The sequence below is a fragment of the Pelophylax lessonae genome (genome assembly GCF_965119305.1).
Source record: "Pelophylax lessonae genome assembly, chromosome: 7".
In the NCBI taxonomy this organism is placed as follows: Eukaryota; Metazoa; Chordata; class Amphibia; order Anura; family Ranidae; genus Pelophylax; species Pelophylax lessonae.
In genome coordinates, this window is record NC_138774.1 from 13,231,052 (window position 1) to 13,250,127 (window position 19,076).

The following is a 19,076-nucleotide window of genomic DNA, read 5'->3' on the forward strand; positions in this document are numbered from 1 at the left end:
CTCCATCCTCTATGCTAACCTCCTCGGCTGAGTCCTCTTCTGCTGTTGCGTCTTGCTCCACACCAACTGCACCCCCCCAGCTCCCCAGGGGCTATTCCACATGCCGGATACGACAGTGTCACGCTGTCTTGGGGTTGACTTGCCTGAAAGCAGAGAGTCACACCGGACCAGCACTACTGTCCGCCCTGAATGCACAGGTGGATCAGTGGCTGACCCCGCACCAACTGGAGATCGGCAAAGTGGTGTGTGACAACGGGAGCAATTTGTTGGCGGCATTGAATTTGGGCAAGTTGACACATGTGCCGTGCATGGCACATGTGTTGAATCTGATTGTGCAACGTTTTGTGCAGAAGTACCCAGGCTTACAGGACGTCCTCAAGCAGGCCAGGAAGGTGTGTGGCCATTTCAGGCGTTCCTACACGGCCATGGCGCACTTTGCAGATATTCAGCGGCGAAACAACATGCCAGTGAGGCGCTTGATTTGCGACAGCCCGACACGTTGGAATTCAACACTGCTAATGTTCGACCGCCTGCTCCAACAAGAAAAAGCGGTCAACGAGTATTTGTATGACCGGGGTGCTAGGACAGCCTCTGCGGAGCTGGGTATTTTTTTGCCACGCTACTGGACGCTCATGCGCAATGCCTGTAGGCTCATGCGTCCTTTTGAGGAGGTGACAAACCTAGTGAGTCGCACTGAAGGCACCATCAGCGACATCATCCCATATGTTTTTTTCCTGGAGCGTGCCCTGCGAAGAGTGCTGGATCAGGCCGTAGATGAGCGTGAAGAGGAAGAGGAAGAGTTGTGGTCACCATCACCACCACCAGAAACAGCCTTACCATCGATTGCTGGACCTGCGGCAACACTGGAAGAGGAGTGTGAGGAAGAGGAGTCAGAGGAGGAATGTGGCTTTGAGGAGGAGGAACACCAACCACAGCAGGCATCCCAGGGTGCTCGTTGTCACCTATCTGGTACCCGTGGTGTTGTACGTGGCTGGGGGGAAGAACACACCTTCAATGACATCAGTGAGGACGAGGAATTGGACATGAGTAGCTCGGCATCCAACCTTGTCCAAATGGGGTCTTTCATGCTGTCATGCCTGTTGAGAGACCCTCGTATAAAAAGGCTGAAGGAGAACGACCTGTACTGGGTGGCCACGCTACTAGACCCCCGGTATAAGCAGAAAGTCTGTGACATGTTACCCAATTACCGGCAGTCGCAAAGGATGCAGCAGCTACAAAATAAGTTAAAAACTATGCTCTACACAGCGTATAAGGGTGATGTCACAGCACAACGGGAATCCAACAGGGGAAGAGGTGAAAGTAATCCTCCTCCTACCACCACAACCACGCCGGCAAGGACAGGACGCTTTACAGACGTCTTGTTGATGGAGGACATGCGGAGCTTTTTTAGTCCTATGCATCGCCACAGCCCTTCGGGGTCCACCCTCAGAGAACGACTCGACCGACAGGTAGCAGACTACCTTGCCTTAACTGCAGATATCGACACTCTGAGGAGCGATGAACCCCTTGACTACTGGGTGTGCAGGCTTGACCTGTGGCCTGAGCTATCCCAGTTTGCCATTGAACTTCTGGCCTGCCCCGCTTCAAGTGTGCTGTCAGAAAGGACCTTCAGCGCAGCAGGAGGTATTGTCACTGAGAAGAGAAGTCGCCTAGGTCAAAAAAGTCTTGATTACCTCACGTTTATTAAGATGAATGAGGCATGGATCCCGAAGGGACTGACAGTGGGGGATGCATTTGACTAAAAAAGGCCTGGTGATGACTGAGATGCCTTGGCCTAAAAATGGTCCACACGCTGCTGTATATAATCATTCTCTGCATGCCGGATGACTTACGTGACGTCTCCGCCACCAACTACGGTTCAAGCAGCAATGTTTTAGTGCACTTTCTGCCTTAAAACCTCAATTTTTCAGGCCGCTGCTACAGCAGCGGCTGCAACAATACCTACTTTTTCATGCATGTGTACATGCCTAATTTTTCTGGCCTCTGGTGCTACACTGTGGCTGCAAAAAAACAAAAAACAAAAAAAAAGGCACATACATGTGTCAATTCCCCTTCGTGATCGTTACCTTGTCGTGGTGAAGGGGCTTGCGTATCACAATGAAGCGATCACCTCTAGGATTGTGTTGGCACACCCCAGATGATAAGGTCGTTGCTTCATTGTGTACAGACCAAAAGCGATCCGCAGGATAATTTTTCATAAAAAAAAACATTCATTTTCTTTCATTCTTTCTGCGGAGCTGGGTATTTTTTGGCCGCGTTACTGAATGCTCATGAACAATGGCTGTAGGCTCATGCGTCCTTTTGCGGAGATGACAACCCTGGTGGTCAGTCGAACCCAAGGCAACATCATCGACCTCATCCCATATGCGTTTTTTCTGGAGCGTGCCCTGCGAAGAGTACTGGATCAGGCTGTAGATGAGCATGAAGAGGAAGAGTTGTGGTCCTCATCACCACCAGAAGCAGCCTTGTCGTTGTCAATTGCTGGACCTGTGGCAACGCAGAGAGAGGAGTCTGAAGAAGAGAAGTCAGAGGAGGAAGGTGGCTTTGAGGAGGTGGAATACCAGCCACAGCAGGCGTCCCAGGGGGCTTGTTCTCACCTTTCGGGGACCCTTGGTGTTGTATGTGGCTGGGTGGAGGAAGAGACCTTCAATGATGTCAGTGAGGAGAAGGAACGGGACATGGCTAGCTTGGTATCCAACCTTGTGCAAATTGGGAGTTTGCGGTTGTGCAAATGGACTGACTGACTGTTAAACGGGGAGTTTGGTCTGTCAGAGTTTGGTCTGTCACTGTGAAGCGGGCAACGGGCGTAACCCTTACACTACTTGACCGATAAAACATCATACCTGATCGTATTCACACACTGGATGTTTTAGTGCTGGTTTACACTGCCGCTACCACTAAAGTAGCGTCGCTTCCAGTGCGACTTTGGCGCGACTTAGCGCGACTTTGGCGCGACCTCATCGCGAGGTGACTTTTTATTTGGCCAATCACAATATCATGTTTTGTTACCGTCACCTAATTTCCTTTTCCTGTTTTTTGTTTTACATATTTCCCCATGTGTGCAGTGTTGTCTGTGTCATAGCTCAACTGATAGGCATGTTTGCCTTGGCATATCATATTTCAGCTTGCCAGAAAGAAAAAAAGACAGCTGGAAAGACACTGCATTAGTTTTCTACTAAAAATCATAAGAAAAATGCTGTTTTTTTTGGGTTGTGGACATACTACAGAGCTGAAACTTGACAGGTACACTTTTTAGACCCCCCAGACACTAAATACAAAAAATGACATGCCTGCCTAAAAAAATGCCCGATAAATGCCTGCAAGAGAAAAAGACAGCCGCAGAGAAGCCGTATTCCTGAAAATATAAGAAAAATGCTGTTTTTTAGGGGTTCTGGACATGCTACAGATCTGAAACTTGACAGGTACACTTTTGTGACCCCCCAGACACTAAATACAAAAAAATGACATGCCTGCCTAAAAAAATGCCCGATAAATGCCTGCAAGAGAAAAAGACAGCCGCAGAGAAGCCGTATTCCTGAAAATATAAGAAAAATGCTGTTTTTTAGGGGTTCTGGACATGCTACAGATCTGAAACTTGACAGGTACACTTTTGTGACCCCCCAGACACTAAATACAAAAAATGACATGCCTGCCTAAAAAAATGCCCGATAAATGCCTGCAAGAGAAAAAGACAGCCGCAGAGAAGCCGTATTCCTGAAAATATAAGAAAAATGCTGTTTTTTAGGGGTTCTGGACATGCTACAGAGCTGAAACTTGACAGGTACACTTTTGTGACCCCCCAGACACTAAATACAAAAAATGACATGCCTGCCTAAAAAAATGCCCGATAAATGCCTGCAAGAGAAAAAGCCAGCCGCAGAGAAGCCGTATTCCTGAAAATATAAGAAAAATGCTGTTTTTTAGGGGTTCTGGACATGCTACAGATCTGAAACTTGACAGGTACACTTTTGTGACCCCCCAGACACTAAATACAAAAAATGACATGCCTGTCTAAAAAAATGCCCGATAAATGCCTGCAAGAGAAAAAGACAGCCGCAGAGAAGCCGTATTCCTGAAAATATAAGAAAAATGCTGTTTTTTAGGGGTTCTGGACATGCTACAGATCTGAAACTTGACAGGTACACTTTTGTGACCCCCCAGACACTAAATACAAAAAATGACATGCCTGCCTAAAAAAATGCCCGATAAATGCCTGCAAGAGAAAAAGACAGCCGCAGAGAAGCCGTATTCCTGAAAATATAAGAAAAATGCTGTTTTTTAGGGGTTCTGGACATGCTACAGAGCTGAAACTTGACAGGTACACTTTTGTGACCCCCCAGACACTAAATACAAAAAATGACATGCCTGCCTAAAAAAATGCCCGATAAATGCCTGCAAGAGAAAAAGCCAGCCGCAGAGAAGCCGTATTCCTGAAAATATAAGAAAAATGCTGTTTTTTAGGGGTTCTGGACATGCTACAGAGCTGAAACTTGACAGGTACACTTTTGTGACCCCCCAGACACTAAATACAAAAAATGACATGCCTGCCTAAAAAAATGCCCGATAAATGCCTGCAAGAGAAAAAGCCAGCCGCAGAGAAGCCGTATTCCTGAAAATATAAGAAAAATGCTGTTTTTTAGGGGTTCTGGACATGCTACAGAGCTGAAACTTGACAGGTACACTTTTTAGACCCCCCAGACACTAAATACAAAAAATGACATGCCTGCCTAAAAAAATGCCCGATAAATGCCTGCAAGAGAAAAAGCCAGCCGCAGAGAAGCCGTATTCCTGAAAATATAAGAAAAATGCTGTTTTTTAGGGGTTCTGGACATGCTACAGAGCTGAAACTTGACAGGTACACTTTTGTGACCCCCCAGACACTAAATACAAAAAATGACATGCCTGCCTAAAAAAATGCCCGATAAATGCCTGCAAGAGAAAAAGCCAGCCGCAGAGAAGCCGTATTCCTGAAAATATAAGAAAAATGCTGTTTTTTAGGGGTTCTGGACATGCTACAGAGCTGAAACTTCACAGGTACACTTTTTAGACCCCCCAGATGCTAAATCCAAAGAAATTTTTTATTTTTATTTTTTTTTAATTTTTCCAATAATTGGCTCTCTATCAAAAAATTATAATTTTTAAGAACTTTTTTTTGCGTGATCCCTCTCCGGCATGCCACAGTCCAGGTGTTAGTCCCCTTGAAACAACTTTTCCATCACTATTGTGGCCAGAAAGAGTCCCTGTGTGTTTTAAAATTCGCCTGCCTATTGAAGTCTATGGCGGTTCGCCCGGTTCGCCGGTTCGCGAACATTTGCCGATGTTCGCGTTCGCCATTCGCGAACCGCGAATTTTAGGTTCGCGACATCACTAATTACTAGTAGTAATCTGCATGGATTCATGAAGAATCGTTCTTGCCAGACCAATCTATTGACCTTCTATGAAGAAGTGAGCTGCCACCTAGATAAAGGAAGGCCTGTGGATGTGGTGTATCTGGACTTTGCAAAGGCATTTGGTACCGTTCCCCTCAAACGCTTACTGTACAAACTAAGGTATGTAAGTATGGACCATAGGGTGAGTACCCAGCTAGAGAGCTAGCTCCAGGGGAGAGTCCAGAGGGTTGTGATAAATGGGGAGTACTCGGATTGGGCGGGCGTGGAAAGTGAGGTCCCCCAAGGATCTGTCCTGGCTGGGACCAATCCTGTTTAATTTATTCAGAAATTATCTAGAGGATGGGATAGACAGCTCAATCTCAGTATTTGCAGACGATACTAAACTATGCAGGGCAATATCTTCTTCACAGGACGTTGAAACCTTATAAGAAGACCTGAACAAAATAATGGGGTGAGCATCTACATGGCATATGAGGTTTATTGATGAAAAATGTAAGATAATGCACTTGGGTGCCAGAAATACAAACGCAAGTTACTCGCTAGTGGGAGAACCTCTGGGGGAATCTAAGATGGAAAAGGAACTGGGGGTCCTAGGAGACAACAAGCTCAGCAATGGCATACAATGCCAAGCTGGTGCAAGCAAAGCCTACAGAATACTGGCATGTATAAAAAAGGGGATTCACTCCAGAGATAAAACGATAATTCTCCCACTCTAGAAGACTCTGGTCCATATGCCCTCCAGTTCTGGGCACCGGTCCTCAGGAAGGATGTGATGGAACTGGAAAGAGTCCAGAGAAGGGCAACCGAGCTAATGAAGGGAATGGAGGACATCAGCTATGAGGAAAGACTTCAAGCATTGAACTTATTCTCTACGGAGAGGAGACGCTTGAGGGGGGATATGATATCAATGTACAAATACTGTACTGGTGACCCGAGCATAAGGAACAAACTTTTTAGCGAAAGGGAATTTAAAAAGACTCTCAGCCATTCACTAAAATTAGAAGAGAAGCAACTACATAAAGATGTAAAGGGTTCTTTACCGTCAGAGCGGTAAGGATGTGGAATTCAGTAGGTATCAGCAGGGAGCATCAATAGTTTCAAAAAACTATTGGATGGGCACCTTAACGACCACAACATACAGGGGTATACAATGTACAACATACAGGGGTATACAATGTACGGTTAGCAGCAAATGCACACACACATCATAGGTTGAACTGGATGGACTGGTGTCTTTTTTCAACCTCACCAACTATGTAACTGTTTGTAGCTGTCATACCCACAGCCAGCTGGTTGCCAGCCACTGATCTAAAATGTGTGGTGAGGGGGTATGCCCCCACCACTGCATCCAAGGCAGCTGTCCCTCCTGCCCACCCCTTGTCCCGGCACTGGAAAATGGAAACATGTGCATTTTAAGCCTTATTATTCTACTTTAGGGTGTGCTGTGACCTGGGCTTTTTTTTCAGCTGGAACTTGGTGGAACTCAGTTCCACCCCCTCTGGCTCAGGCCCTCTGCTCCCTGCTTACCCCTATCACTTGTAAACACAAAAGTCCAGCTTTTGTGTTTACAAGTGACAGCTTGTCTCCCAATGGCTCCAACTGATCTGATCTCTTGAGCGTTTCTCACTGAGTGCAGGATGGGGACAAGGGAGATGCAGGTGCCTGGGGTGCAATGTGGATGCCCACACCCCCACTGAATGATCTCCCTGTAAGTGAGAGAGGTTGCGCCACCTACAGTGTGCAGTGAAGTACTAAAGCTGGCTGGGTGCTTCAGTTTATTACAGCAACGAAAGTAAGACATGTGGAAGATGGTGGAGCTTTTTTTCCTGGGGGGGGGGGGGGTATGGGGATAGTGGAGGGGAGTTGCATGCAAAGGTCAGAGCTGAAGAGGGGTTGAAGTGAGATGTGGATGGGGGATGCAGTGGTAAGCAGCTGTGGAAGAAGGCTGAACTCTGCACTCTGTATGCAGCGCACCCCTGAACTCTGTACAAAAAGGACCCAGAACTCTGCACTCTGTGTCTAAACTAGGGATCGACCGATTACCGGCAAGGCCGATATATTGAGGGCCGATATGCACTTTCCCCGATATATCGGAATCAGCCCCGGAGGTTTCTGATATTGCCGATATTGTCGTGACGTCATTGAGTATGTTGCGCCACGCGCCTCCGCGCACTGGGACAGCTTTTGCCTTCTTAGGCCGCCTCCCTCAGCCTTGTCTGGAGTCGGGGAGTCTCGGGACAGTGAGTGTATAGTGCACACAGTGTGTTTAACACAGCCGCCACATACTGTACACCCATCCACAGCTGCCTGGTGCCAGCCAGCCAGCCACCCACACACCCACAGGCCTGTACCAGCAAGCCACAGGCCCTACCTGTACCAGCTAGCCAGCCATAGGCCCTGGGTCTGTACCGGCCAACCACCCACCACACAGGATGCCAGCCAGCCACCCAACCACCAAAGGGTGCCAGCCACCCACCACATGGTGCCAGCCAGCCACCCACCACAGGGTGCCAGCCAGCCAACCACCCACCAAAGGGTGCCAGCCAGCCACCCACCCACCAAAGGGTGCCAGCCAGCCACCCACCACATGGTGCCAGCCAGCCACTCACCACAGGGTGCCAGCCAGCCACCCACCACATGGTGCCAGCCAGCCACTCACCACAGGGTGCCAGCCAGCCAGCCAACCATCCACCAAGGGTGCCAGCCACCCACCACAGGGTGCCAGCCAGCCACCAAAGGGTGCCAGCCAGCCAGCCAGATTTGTGTCAAAAATTGTGTTTATTTTGCAAAACTTAAAATGTCCAAAACATCGGCCCATATCGGCCGATACCAATATGCAATGGCCAAAATATCGGTATCGGCAATGAAAAACCGATATCGGTCAATCCCTAGTGTAAACCCCCCTCCCTCGCACTCCCAGTATTTAATGCCCCCCAGTATTTATTACCCCTTTAAGACCCTCCCACTGTGAAATTTGACCACACTCACTATTTAATGCAGTTTGAAGGGGGGGGAAGGTTGGGGTGTTGTGGTTGAGTTCCTCCACATATTCTCTAAGAAAAAAAGCCCTGGCTGTGACTACACAATTGGCTCCATATCCTAGTAACAGGGGATTATGGGAAAGGATGCAAAGATAGCAGATACGTTGAGCTGCTTTATCCTGCCAGTCGACAGTCTTTTCATCTTTCTATGGGAATAGTGCACAGGTTGCAGCCATGCTTGTTTGGCAGTTTTATTATATAGAATTTTACTTTTTTCATAATTGCTGTCATTCTTAACAAATTGTACATTAACATTTTTTTTTTTTTTTTTAAATAGATCGGTTCCCCTTGTCAAAATCTGCCAATATATCCCACAACTATGAATAATTCAGAATCCTTAGCGGAAAATATTTCATTTCATCCGCGTTCTATAATCTCGTTCTGTTAAATGTGCGACAACGTATATAATTTTATTTCTTCTACCGTGCATGCTGTTGAGCGAGTTATGATTTGTAAGGTGTCTTTAGCTACATTTAAAGGCTTTTATAGGTTTAACGTCAGATATTTCCACAGATAAGCCTAATTTTTTTTATTAAATTATAACACTTTGCGCACAATCTCCGGGGGAGGTAGTTCCAGCTTGTTTTTCCTATTTTTTTTTAATTTTATTTTCTTTTATTGGAAGTATATCCAGCATGGCCTCCGCATGTCTTGCAGACACTGCAATTAGGGAGCTTTAGGGGGATTTAAGTCTGGGTGTATTTGCAATGCAAATCCAAATTTTAATCTTTTTAATATTGGGCCGAGCATTTTTCCTGGCAATAATGTTTAGCTATGCAATAACTTCCAGATTACCGTGGATTAAAACATTAATAGTACGAATAAAACAAAATGAGTATTTTTATTATTTGAAATCATTAGCTGTGTTATGCGACCAATAACTCACCGGGTAACATTCAGATTTCTGGAGGGGAGAACAAAGAAAAGTCCAAAATCTTTTCTCTTAACCACTTGCCGACTGCGCACAGTATATTTACTGCGGCAGTCAGCCCCTCACAGGCAGAGCGACGTAGGTCTACGTCGCTAGCCTGTGAGGGTCTCAGGAGATCGTCCGCAGGTCACTCGGCGATCGTCGGTGGAGAGGGAGAAAGGCAGGCGGCTAATGTAAACAAGCCGTCTGTCATTCTCCCCTGTGTAGGAATGATGATCATACGGTTCTACTATGTAGAACCATTGAACACTGTTCATGCATCTCAAGCCACAGCCAATCACAGTTAGAATCACGCCCCTAGGGACACACATAGCCCCTCCCTCTCAAAAAAAAGTTAACCCCTTCACTGCCAGTGTAATTTTACAGTAACAGTGCATATTTATAGCACTGATTACTGTAGAAATGTCACTGGTAGCCCAAAAAGGTGATCAAATACCACCAAAAGAAAGCTCTGTTTGTGGGAAAAAAAGGACGCCAAATTCGTTTAGGTACAGCGTCGCACGACCGCGCAATTGTCAGTTAAAGTCACGCAGTGCCGAATCGCAAAATAGGCCCTGGTCAGGAAGGGGGTAACATCTTCCGGGGCTTAAGTGGTTAATTGCAATTTTTTATATCATGGAATAAATGTGCTGCATACTGAGGTTTGTAGTGTGATTCCGGTAGTGTGGGTTCGGCTTTGAACCTAAGCTCATTGCTGGTCATGATGCATGTCAATCTATTATTGTAAAATCAATACACAAGTTTGACATTCAGTACAAAGATCATTGCAACCTGCATTGAAAATGTGTGACAGTGCAACTGAAAACACATCAGGGGGGGAATCACATAGGAGTCAAGGGCATATGTTGGCTATCTTCGTCCATCACTCATCTGCTGATATTTGTTGGTGCATCTGGTTAAAATGACATGACATTGTTATCCATAGAGATAAGTAATGAATGTCACCTCTGTCCAAAGCTGTCGTGGCCTGGACCTGAACCCCTGCTGTGCCTAGCAGTAAGTCTTTTTGCTGAGCCACCTGAGATGCAGGACAGCTCCCTGCTTGATTGCTTAGACAACCTTGCCTTGTCTTGTTTCTCATGAACATTGAACTCTTTGCCCCTCCCAAGAACTTCCTGATTTTAGCCATGTCTGCGCACTTCCTGTTTACCAGATTATTGTGCTCTCTCCAGCTGATATTCGCTCTTGTCACTCCTGCTACTGCCCATATCTTCGCTACCATTCGTTACTAAAATGTGGCTTGTTCCTCAACTACAATTCTTCTTGATCCCTATCTGCCACCACTTGTTCTGGACCTTTGGCTTGTTTGCTGACTATGCTTCTGCTCCCTACCTGCTATATCTGCTACTGGACCCAGGCTTGCTCACCTCTTGGAGGGTCATTCCTGAGGACTGCGACCTGGAACTAACATGCAGCAAAACCCATTTCCACCATCAGGAACTCTGGTAAACACCAGTTAGTACTTAGACCCTCAGGTGAGCCCATGTCATCCGCCAGGGTGATCGGTTTCTGTACTTATCCAGCTGGTCGGTGGGAGTCTCTCTACTGCTATAGCTACTGGTCTCCAAGCCTGACCCCTGACCAAAAGCACAATTAAAAGTTTTCAGTGGAGTTCCTACATAGACCAAACTTCCCATGTGCCGACCCATTCTTTCTTCTAGTTACAGTAAAATTGGATTGTTCTTGGTTTCTTACATACAGGCCAAATATATATTTCTTCTATTTTTATTAGAAGAAGATAATCTCATGACACAAATGACTTTGCTTCAAGCCGATCTGTATTGTTCACCACTGACTGAAGCTTAGGACAAAAGTCAGCATGTAATCAGGAGAATTTTATCCGAAGTTCAGAGGAAGCGCGCAGAACTGCCGAGATATTGGGGGGGTCACGTTTTGGTAGACATTTATTCCACACCTCAGTAATCCTTTTTTTTTTTTTAGGAAAAAGAATACTTAAAACCAGTATTGACTATCAGAATAACATTTGTCTGAAGAGTTCCTTAAGTGCCGGTTCACACTGCAGCAGCACGACTTCGGGGGCGACCTGTGAAGTTGCGTACACCACGACTTCGGCGCGACTTGCACGGACTTCATAAAATGAATGTCTATGCAAGTCGCTCCAGGTTGCCCCGAAGTAGTACAGGACCCTTTTTCTAAGTCGGATCGACTTGTGTCGCTCCTATTAGAACGGTTCCTGTACCGAACAATGGGAGCGCGACGGACCGCGACTTGTCAGGCTGACAAGTCGCGGTCCAAGTCGGATCAGTGTGAACCGGCACTAAAACTTCCCCAGAATTGATAACATTGTATTTGTTTTGCAGACAGATAATTTCCTACGCTAAAGTTTCTTCCTGTCAGTAATCATTCTTAATCTGTTATACGTATATTTCCTACTAAATGCAGCCTGTAACTTTTTTATTGCCTTTCTTTTTTTTTTTGCCACATACCTGGTGGTCCTGTTAGTTGGCGAGAAGTTGGCAACAAGATCTCAAGTATCTGCCCTGCGCTTGTCTTTGTTAGAACACTGTCTCCTGCTGAGGGTCTCCTCATCATTTTTGGAATAAGAACACTTCAAATCAGAACTGACTTTTGGCAAAACATTTGCCTGAAGAGTACCTGAAAACCTCCCCACTCCCCAGAATTTATAACATTGTATTTGTTGTGTGTATATTTTCCTGCACAAAAGTTTCTTCCTGTCAATAGTTTCCTAAATTTACAAGCCTGCATAAATAAATTCGTGACTCATCACAATTAGAGATGAGCTTGGGTTTGTTCTCAGTGGCGGCTGGTGCTCAACATTTTGGGGGGGGGGCGCAAAAAGAAAAATTTAATAGGTATTGCTTTGCGGCAAAAAACGCAGTAAAAAATTGCATGACTTTGAGGTCATGGTACAGGCATGGCACAGGTGATGGTACAGGCATGGCACATGTGATGGTATAGGCATGGCACAGGTGATGGCATAGGCATGGCACAGGTGATGGCATAGGCATGGCACAGGTGATGGTACAGGCATGGCACAGGTTATGGTATAGGCATGGCACAGGCGATGGTATAGGCATGGCACAGGTGATGGTACAGGCATGGCACAGGCATGGCACAGGTGATGGTATAGGCATGGCACAGGTTATGGTACAGGCATGGCACAGGTGATGGTATAGGCATGGCACAGGTGATGGCAGAGGCATGGCACAGTTGATGGCATAGGCATGGCACAGGTGATGGCATAAGCATGGCACAGGTGATGGTACAGGCATGGCACAGGTGATGGTATAGGCATGGCACAGGCATGGCACAGGTGATGGTATAGGCATGGCACAGGTGATGGTACAGGCATGGCACAGGCATGGCACAGGTGATGGTATAGGCATGGTATAGGCATGGCACAGGTGATGGTATAGGCATGGCACAGGTGATGGTACAGGCATGGCACAGGTGATGGTATAGGCATGGCACAGGTGATGGTACAGGCATGGCACAGGTGATGGTATAGGCATGGCACAGGTGATGGTACAGGCATGGCACAGGCATGGCACAGGTGATGGTATAGGCATGGTATAGGCATGGCACAGGTGATGGTATAGGCATGGCACAGGTGATGGTATAGGTGTGGCAAAGGTGATGGTACAGGCATGGCACAGGTGATGGTACAGGCATGGCACAGGTGATGGTATAGGCATGGCACAGGTGATGGTATAGGTGTGGCACAGGTGATGGTATAGGCATGGCACAGGTGATGGTATAGGCATGGCACAGGTGATGGCATAGGCATGACACAGGTGATGGTACAGGCATGACACAGGTGAGGGCACAGGTCGGCTTCAATCACTTACCTTCTGACGGCGGCAGGATGGCGGGATTCTTTTTTTTAGGGAGTAGGGGGTGCGGCGCTCTGGCGCCCCGTATGCACGGGCCACCACTGTTTGTTCTGAATTTGGGTTCATACCAAACCTGGAACTGGAAGGAAGCTGTCACTCCTGCCCACTGCTGTCCAGTCAACTGTGGCAAAGGCATGGTACAGGCATGGCACAGGTGATGGTATAGGCATGGCACAGGTGATGGCAGAGGCATGGCACAGTTGATGGCATAGGCATGGCACAGGTGATGGCATAAGCATGGCACAGGTGATGGTACAGGCATGGCACAGGTGATGGTATAGGCATGGCACAGGCATGGCACAGGTGATGGTATAGGCATGGCACAGGTGATGGTACAGGCATGGCACAGGCATGGCACAGGTGATGGTATAGGCATGGTATAGGCATGGCACAGGTGATGGTATAGGCATGGCACAGGTGATGGTACAGGCATGGCACAGGTGATGGTATAGGCATGGCACAGGTGATGGTACAGGCATGGCACAGGTGATGGTATAGGCATGGCACAGGTGATGGTACAGGCATGGCACAGGCATGGCACAGGTGATGGTATAGGCATGGTATAGGCATGGCACAGGTGATGGTATAGGCATGGCACAGGTGATGGTATAGGTGTGGCAAAGGTGATGGTACAGGCATGGCACAGGTGATGGTACAGGCATGGCACAGGTGATGGTATAGGCATGGCACAGGTGATGGTATAGGTGTGGCACAGGTGATGGTATAGGCATGGCACAGGTGATGGTATAGGCATGGCACAGGTGATGGCATAGGCATGACACAGGTGATGGTACAGGCATGACACAGGTGAGGGCACAGGTCGGCTTCAATCACTTACCTTCTGACGGCGGCAGGATGGCGGGATTCTTTTTTTTAGGGAGTAGGGGGTGCGGCGCTCTGGCGCCCCGTATGCACGGGCCACCACTGTTTGTTCTGAATTTGGGTTCATACCAAACCTGGAACTGGAAGGAAGCTGTCACTCCTGCCCACTGCTGTCCAGTCAACTGTGGCAAAGGCATTCCTCATCCTGCAATTGCACGTACACAAAGGGGCAAGGGTACTGGCAACAACATTGACCTAGTATGGGTACATGACCATTTAAGGTTAATGTCATTGACCTTGTATGGACACATGACCTTATAAGGGCAATGCCATTGATCTCATATGGGCACTTGGCCATATTAGGGCAATGGCATTGACCTCATATGGGCACTTGGCCATATTAGGGCAATGGCATTGACCTAGTATGAGCACATGGCCATATTGGGGCAATATTTTTCAAGGGGAAAGGGGATGACAAGGACCTAACCTCCCAGAGAGGTCCAGGGAAAAGGGGGATGGGGAAAAACAAAATTAGGACTTTGAGGGTTCTATAGTAATAGATACAGAAGAGATAAAAAATCGGTAATTTTTATTCAAAATGTTTAAAAATCATAGCACAAAGAGACACACAGATGTGCTACAACAATACAAGTAATGGAACAGAAACAAATTAAACTTGTGATTATCCCAACAGGGATTTTCAGACATCCAGGCGTGTGTTCCTCGACATGTTTCGTGGTAAAAAACACTTCTTCAGGAGGATATTTTAAACACTACGCATATTCTGATAATGATAAACAGTGAATTAAGCCCCGTACACACGTACCGATCATCGGCGAACGATCGGCCGTCTTTTGTCCCCGGGATGTCGGTGTCTGTTGAAAAGTTCAAAGACAGCACAAGAATTTTGTCCGCCGACTACAGCCGACTGCAGAAGTGATGTCATGTAATGGTTAACTTTCCCTGTGTTTTTTCTTTTCTGAGCATGCCCAGTCTTGCAAATCTGCGGTCTGTCGGCCGAATTCTGTACTGACTGGCGAACAATCGGCCGCTCTGGTGTCGGCCTACAGAAATTTTAATGTTTGCAAGACAGATTCTTGTCCGCAGAATGTGCGCTGACGGCTGTCGGAGGCACCATACTAACAAGCGTACAATCGGCAGATCTTTCGTCCGCCGACGTTTGTATGCCGACGATTGGTACGTGTGTACGGGCCTTTAGTATCAAATGTCTCCAAATACAACAAAGACATATAAATAAATGGGAGGAGCTGCCTCACCTGACGCTGAAAGCCACCATGGATCACAGTCAAAAGGCCCGACCACCAAAATGCCTCTCCCCGGCGGACATGGGAGACACTAAAGTAAGCTATTGAAATGGATAAATTATATAGAAGTATAATATGTATGGAGGAGTATATCAATGCACTACCCATAGATAGGAGAGAACAGAAAAAGAAATGTGTAGAGTAAGGGAACACCCCACTATAGGAACCATGTGATAAAGGAAAAACAAGGAATGAAGAAAAGAGGAAAAGGAAAATGTCATTGACCTTGTATGGGCACATTTCCATATTAGGGCAATGCCATTAACTTAGTATGGGCACATGGTAATTTTAGGGCAATGTCATATTTCCAGTATAGGCACATGGCCATATTAGGGCAATGTCTTCCACCTTGTGTGGGCACCTGGCCATATTAGGGCAATGTCATTGACCCAGTATGGGCACATGGCCAAATTAGGGCAATGCCACTGACCTAAAATTAGCACATGGACATTTTAGGCCAATGTTTTTACCTTCCTTAGGGCACATGACCTTATTAGGGCAATATCATTGACCTAGTATGGGTACAATTCCATATTAGGGTAATGTTATTGACCTAGTATGGGCACATGACCTTATTAGGGCAATGTCATTGACCTAATATGGGCTCAATGCCCTATAAAGGCAATGTCACTGACCTAATATGGGCACATTATCACCTCTGCCTAACCCAGAGTGTCCACCCTGAGAGTACCCCGGCATTCTTTGCTACATCCAGTGTGTCCACCCTGAGAGTTCCCCAGTACCCTGCCTGGTTGAGACCTTCACCTAGGATTTATGATAAGCAGTTTTTAATGTATTCTATGTAAGTTGCCAATTGTCTGTTTTAATAAATGAGCTTATAGCCACTACACTAAATCTGTGCACTCGGCTATTAAAGCCCACCCTTTTTGCTACCCCACATGGGTGTTGAGTGGTTGTAAAAGGGTTAACCCCCTTTAAGACATCCAAAATGTCAATAGGGATCTGTTGGGACTTTAAAAAGGTGCATAAATGGTATAGAAATCCAATTTCTATATCATTTATGCACCTTTAAAGTCCCAACAGATCCCTATTGACATTTTGTATTTACTGATTGGGGTGCATTTTGTCTTATCCTCCAGCAAAATAATTTCACATTACCCTTTAAGACATCCTTATACATATACTGTATGCAGTGGGTGGGTAAGGTCAGGACCAAGCTGTCACCAACAGCCCAAGATCATGAGGCTTAAGGATAGGCTCCCAATGACGTCATCATTGTGTGGCCAATCACAGAGCCCCTCCTAATGGCTTTGTATGCCATGGCCCACTTAAAGGGTCAGAATCTAGCAGCAGCAAGCAGGTAAAACGTATGCTTAGTCCACTTTAAATGGAAGCAAACCTACAACGAGTGGGTAAAAAACAATAGGCCGCTCAGTAAATACAAATACATTGCGGATGATCTATGGCAGCTTTTGTATTTTTGTTCCGTTTTGTCAATCATCCTTGTCAGAATTTGCAGCCTTGCAAAATTTCACTTTAATTGCATTACACGAGAATGTTCAGAATAGTAATTAGTGACCAAGACAACGGTAACTTGGTGAATTTGTTAAATTAGCGGTTAACGTGCATCAGGCATGCACAAAACCCAGGGAGTTACAATGAAGCTAAATCACACCGAACTTGTGCTATAAATAATGAGTTCATTGCTTAAAAAAAAAAAAAAAACCCTTTACTTTAATTTCACAATTCTGAACGAATTAACCCCTTGTTGTCACCTATTTAAATCCCTTGGTTGAATTGAATTAAAATCACATTTATCTTTTGGGGCTCATTTACATTAGCATTTGAGAGGTGGTAACCCCCCCCCCTGGGGTTGAGGCGTGTTTTTAATGCCCCCTAGCACTCCCCCTTTAGTTGCAGAAGAAGGGGCCACGGTGCTTTGCTTTATAATAGGGAGAGGGATTATACCTCTAGGTCACAGGTGTCAAACACAAGGCCCGAGGTCCGAATGCCGCCCCCCCAGGCCATTTCATGTGGCCCTTGGACCTCTCCTGCAGCAGCAGCACCCCCCTTGTCTCTGCCACCACCTTCTCTCAGTAGTCGGCAGCAGCAGTGCTGTATTTTGGACTAGGCCAACAAGGCCCAGGCCTAGGGCGGCACTTTGCAGGAGGGGCATCAAAAAAGCCGCCCCCCCTCCACCTTAGACTCTATTGGCCACTGATTGCTAGAGCTCTCTCTCTCAGCCCCCTCTCGCTCTCTCTTTCTCTCTTACCCCCTCTCTCTCTTTTTCACCCCCTTTCTCTCTCTCCCTCACATCCCCCTCTCTTTCTCATCCCCCCTCTCTCTCTCGTCCCCCCTCTGTCTCTCACCCTCCTCTCTCTCTCTCTCTCTCTTTCTCTCTCACCCCCCTTCTCTCTCTCTCTCTCTCTCACCCCCCCCTCTCTCCCACCCCCTCTCTCTCATCCCCCCTCTCTCTCTGTCTCTAATCCCCTATCTCCTCTCCCCTCTCTCTCACCCCCCCTCTCTCCCTCTCACCCCCCTCTCTCTCTCTCTCACCCCCCTCTCTCATCAGCCCCCTCTCTCTCTCTCTCTCTCTCAACCCCCCCCTCTCTCTCTCCCTCCCTCACCCCCCTCTCTCTCATCCCTCCTCTCTCTCTCTCCCTCCCTCCCTCCCTCATCCACCCCTCTCTCTCTCTCCCACCCCCTCTCACCCCCCCCCCCCCTCGTGAGATCTCAGGGATTCATGCTGGGACTTTTGGGACTTGTAGTCCTTCAATTTTGGAGGGAGTTACATCCATTAAAAAGGAAGGAGTGGGGCAAATGTACATAGGAGGGGGAGAGGGGTGCCCAATTTTAGTCTTGCCTAGGGCAGCACAAAACCAAAATATACCACTGGGCAGCAGAGAGGACAGGTGAAAGGTATAAAAGTGCGCTGATTCAACTTAGGATGTGCTGCTACCTTAGAGTGAAAATAAGTACAAAAAAGGGGTATAAATCAGGTGCGCTATCCCAAAGGTGTGTGAATGATAAAACGTAAAAGCAATGATCAGTAATAGTGATGAAAACAAATCATAACATATTGAATAATTGTCACAATAAATAATAATATTCAACAGGTGCAAATCAATCAATAAAGTCCAGTGATACACTGGTATATATCAAACAAAAGTGTCCAAAAAAGAAGTGATAAAACACTCCCAATATAAAAGTAAGTCCAAATTCGTGCTGTAATCACACAATAACTGGAGACGGTGAAAACCACGTGATAAATAGGTACAGCGTCCCACCACCTGCTTAACTCCTTACCCCCGATTGGGCATCCACTGAGATATGCTCAGTGGATGCCCAATCGGGGGAAATGCGTCAGAGAGGAGACCAACACGGCGGTCCGCACTGCAGGCGGCCGCCGCTACCTTGCTTCATCTTTGAGAAAACGAATACTGTCTATTAATGTGTAAATGCATTTCCTTTGTTTAAATAAATTATTTGTCGATAATGCACCATGGCGGTCCCCTCTGTTTTGTCCCCATATTATTGAGTCCATAAGACATCTGAGGTGTGCCTAGGGGAGTGTTTACTAACTGTGGGGGGAGGGACTTGTGAAATGACCATAGTGACCTGTGATCCTATATAGAAGGATCACAGGCACTCTGTGATCATTTTAGAGAGAACAATGGTCTGCTGTGTTTACAAGAGCTGACCGTCCTTTT

The 19,076-nt window shown here is 46.8% G+C and overlaps 1 protein-coding gene across 1 annotated transcript in view; it reads left to right on the forward strand.

Annotated features, from left to right (window-relative positions):
* LOC309559919 (protocadherin-11 X-linked-like) overlaps positions 1–19,076 on the forward strand; it is a 2,238,392-nt gene that overhangs the window by 1,895,060 nt on the left and 324,256 nt on the right. The gene's annotated exons all lie outside the window — the stretch shown is intronic.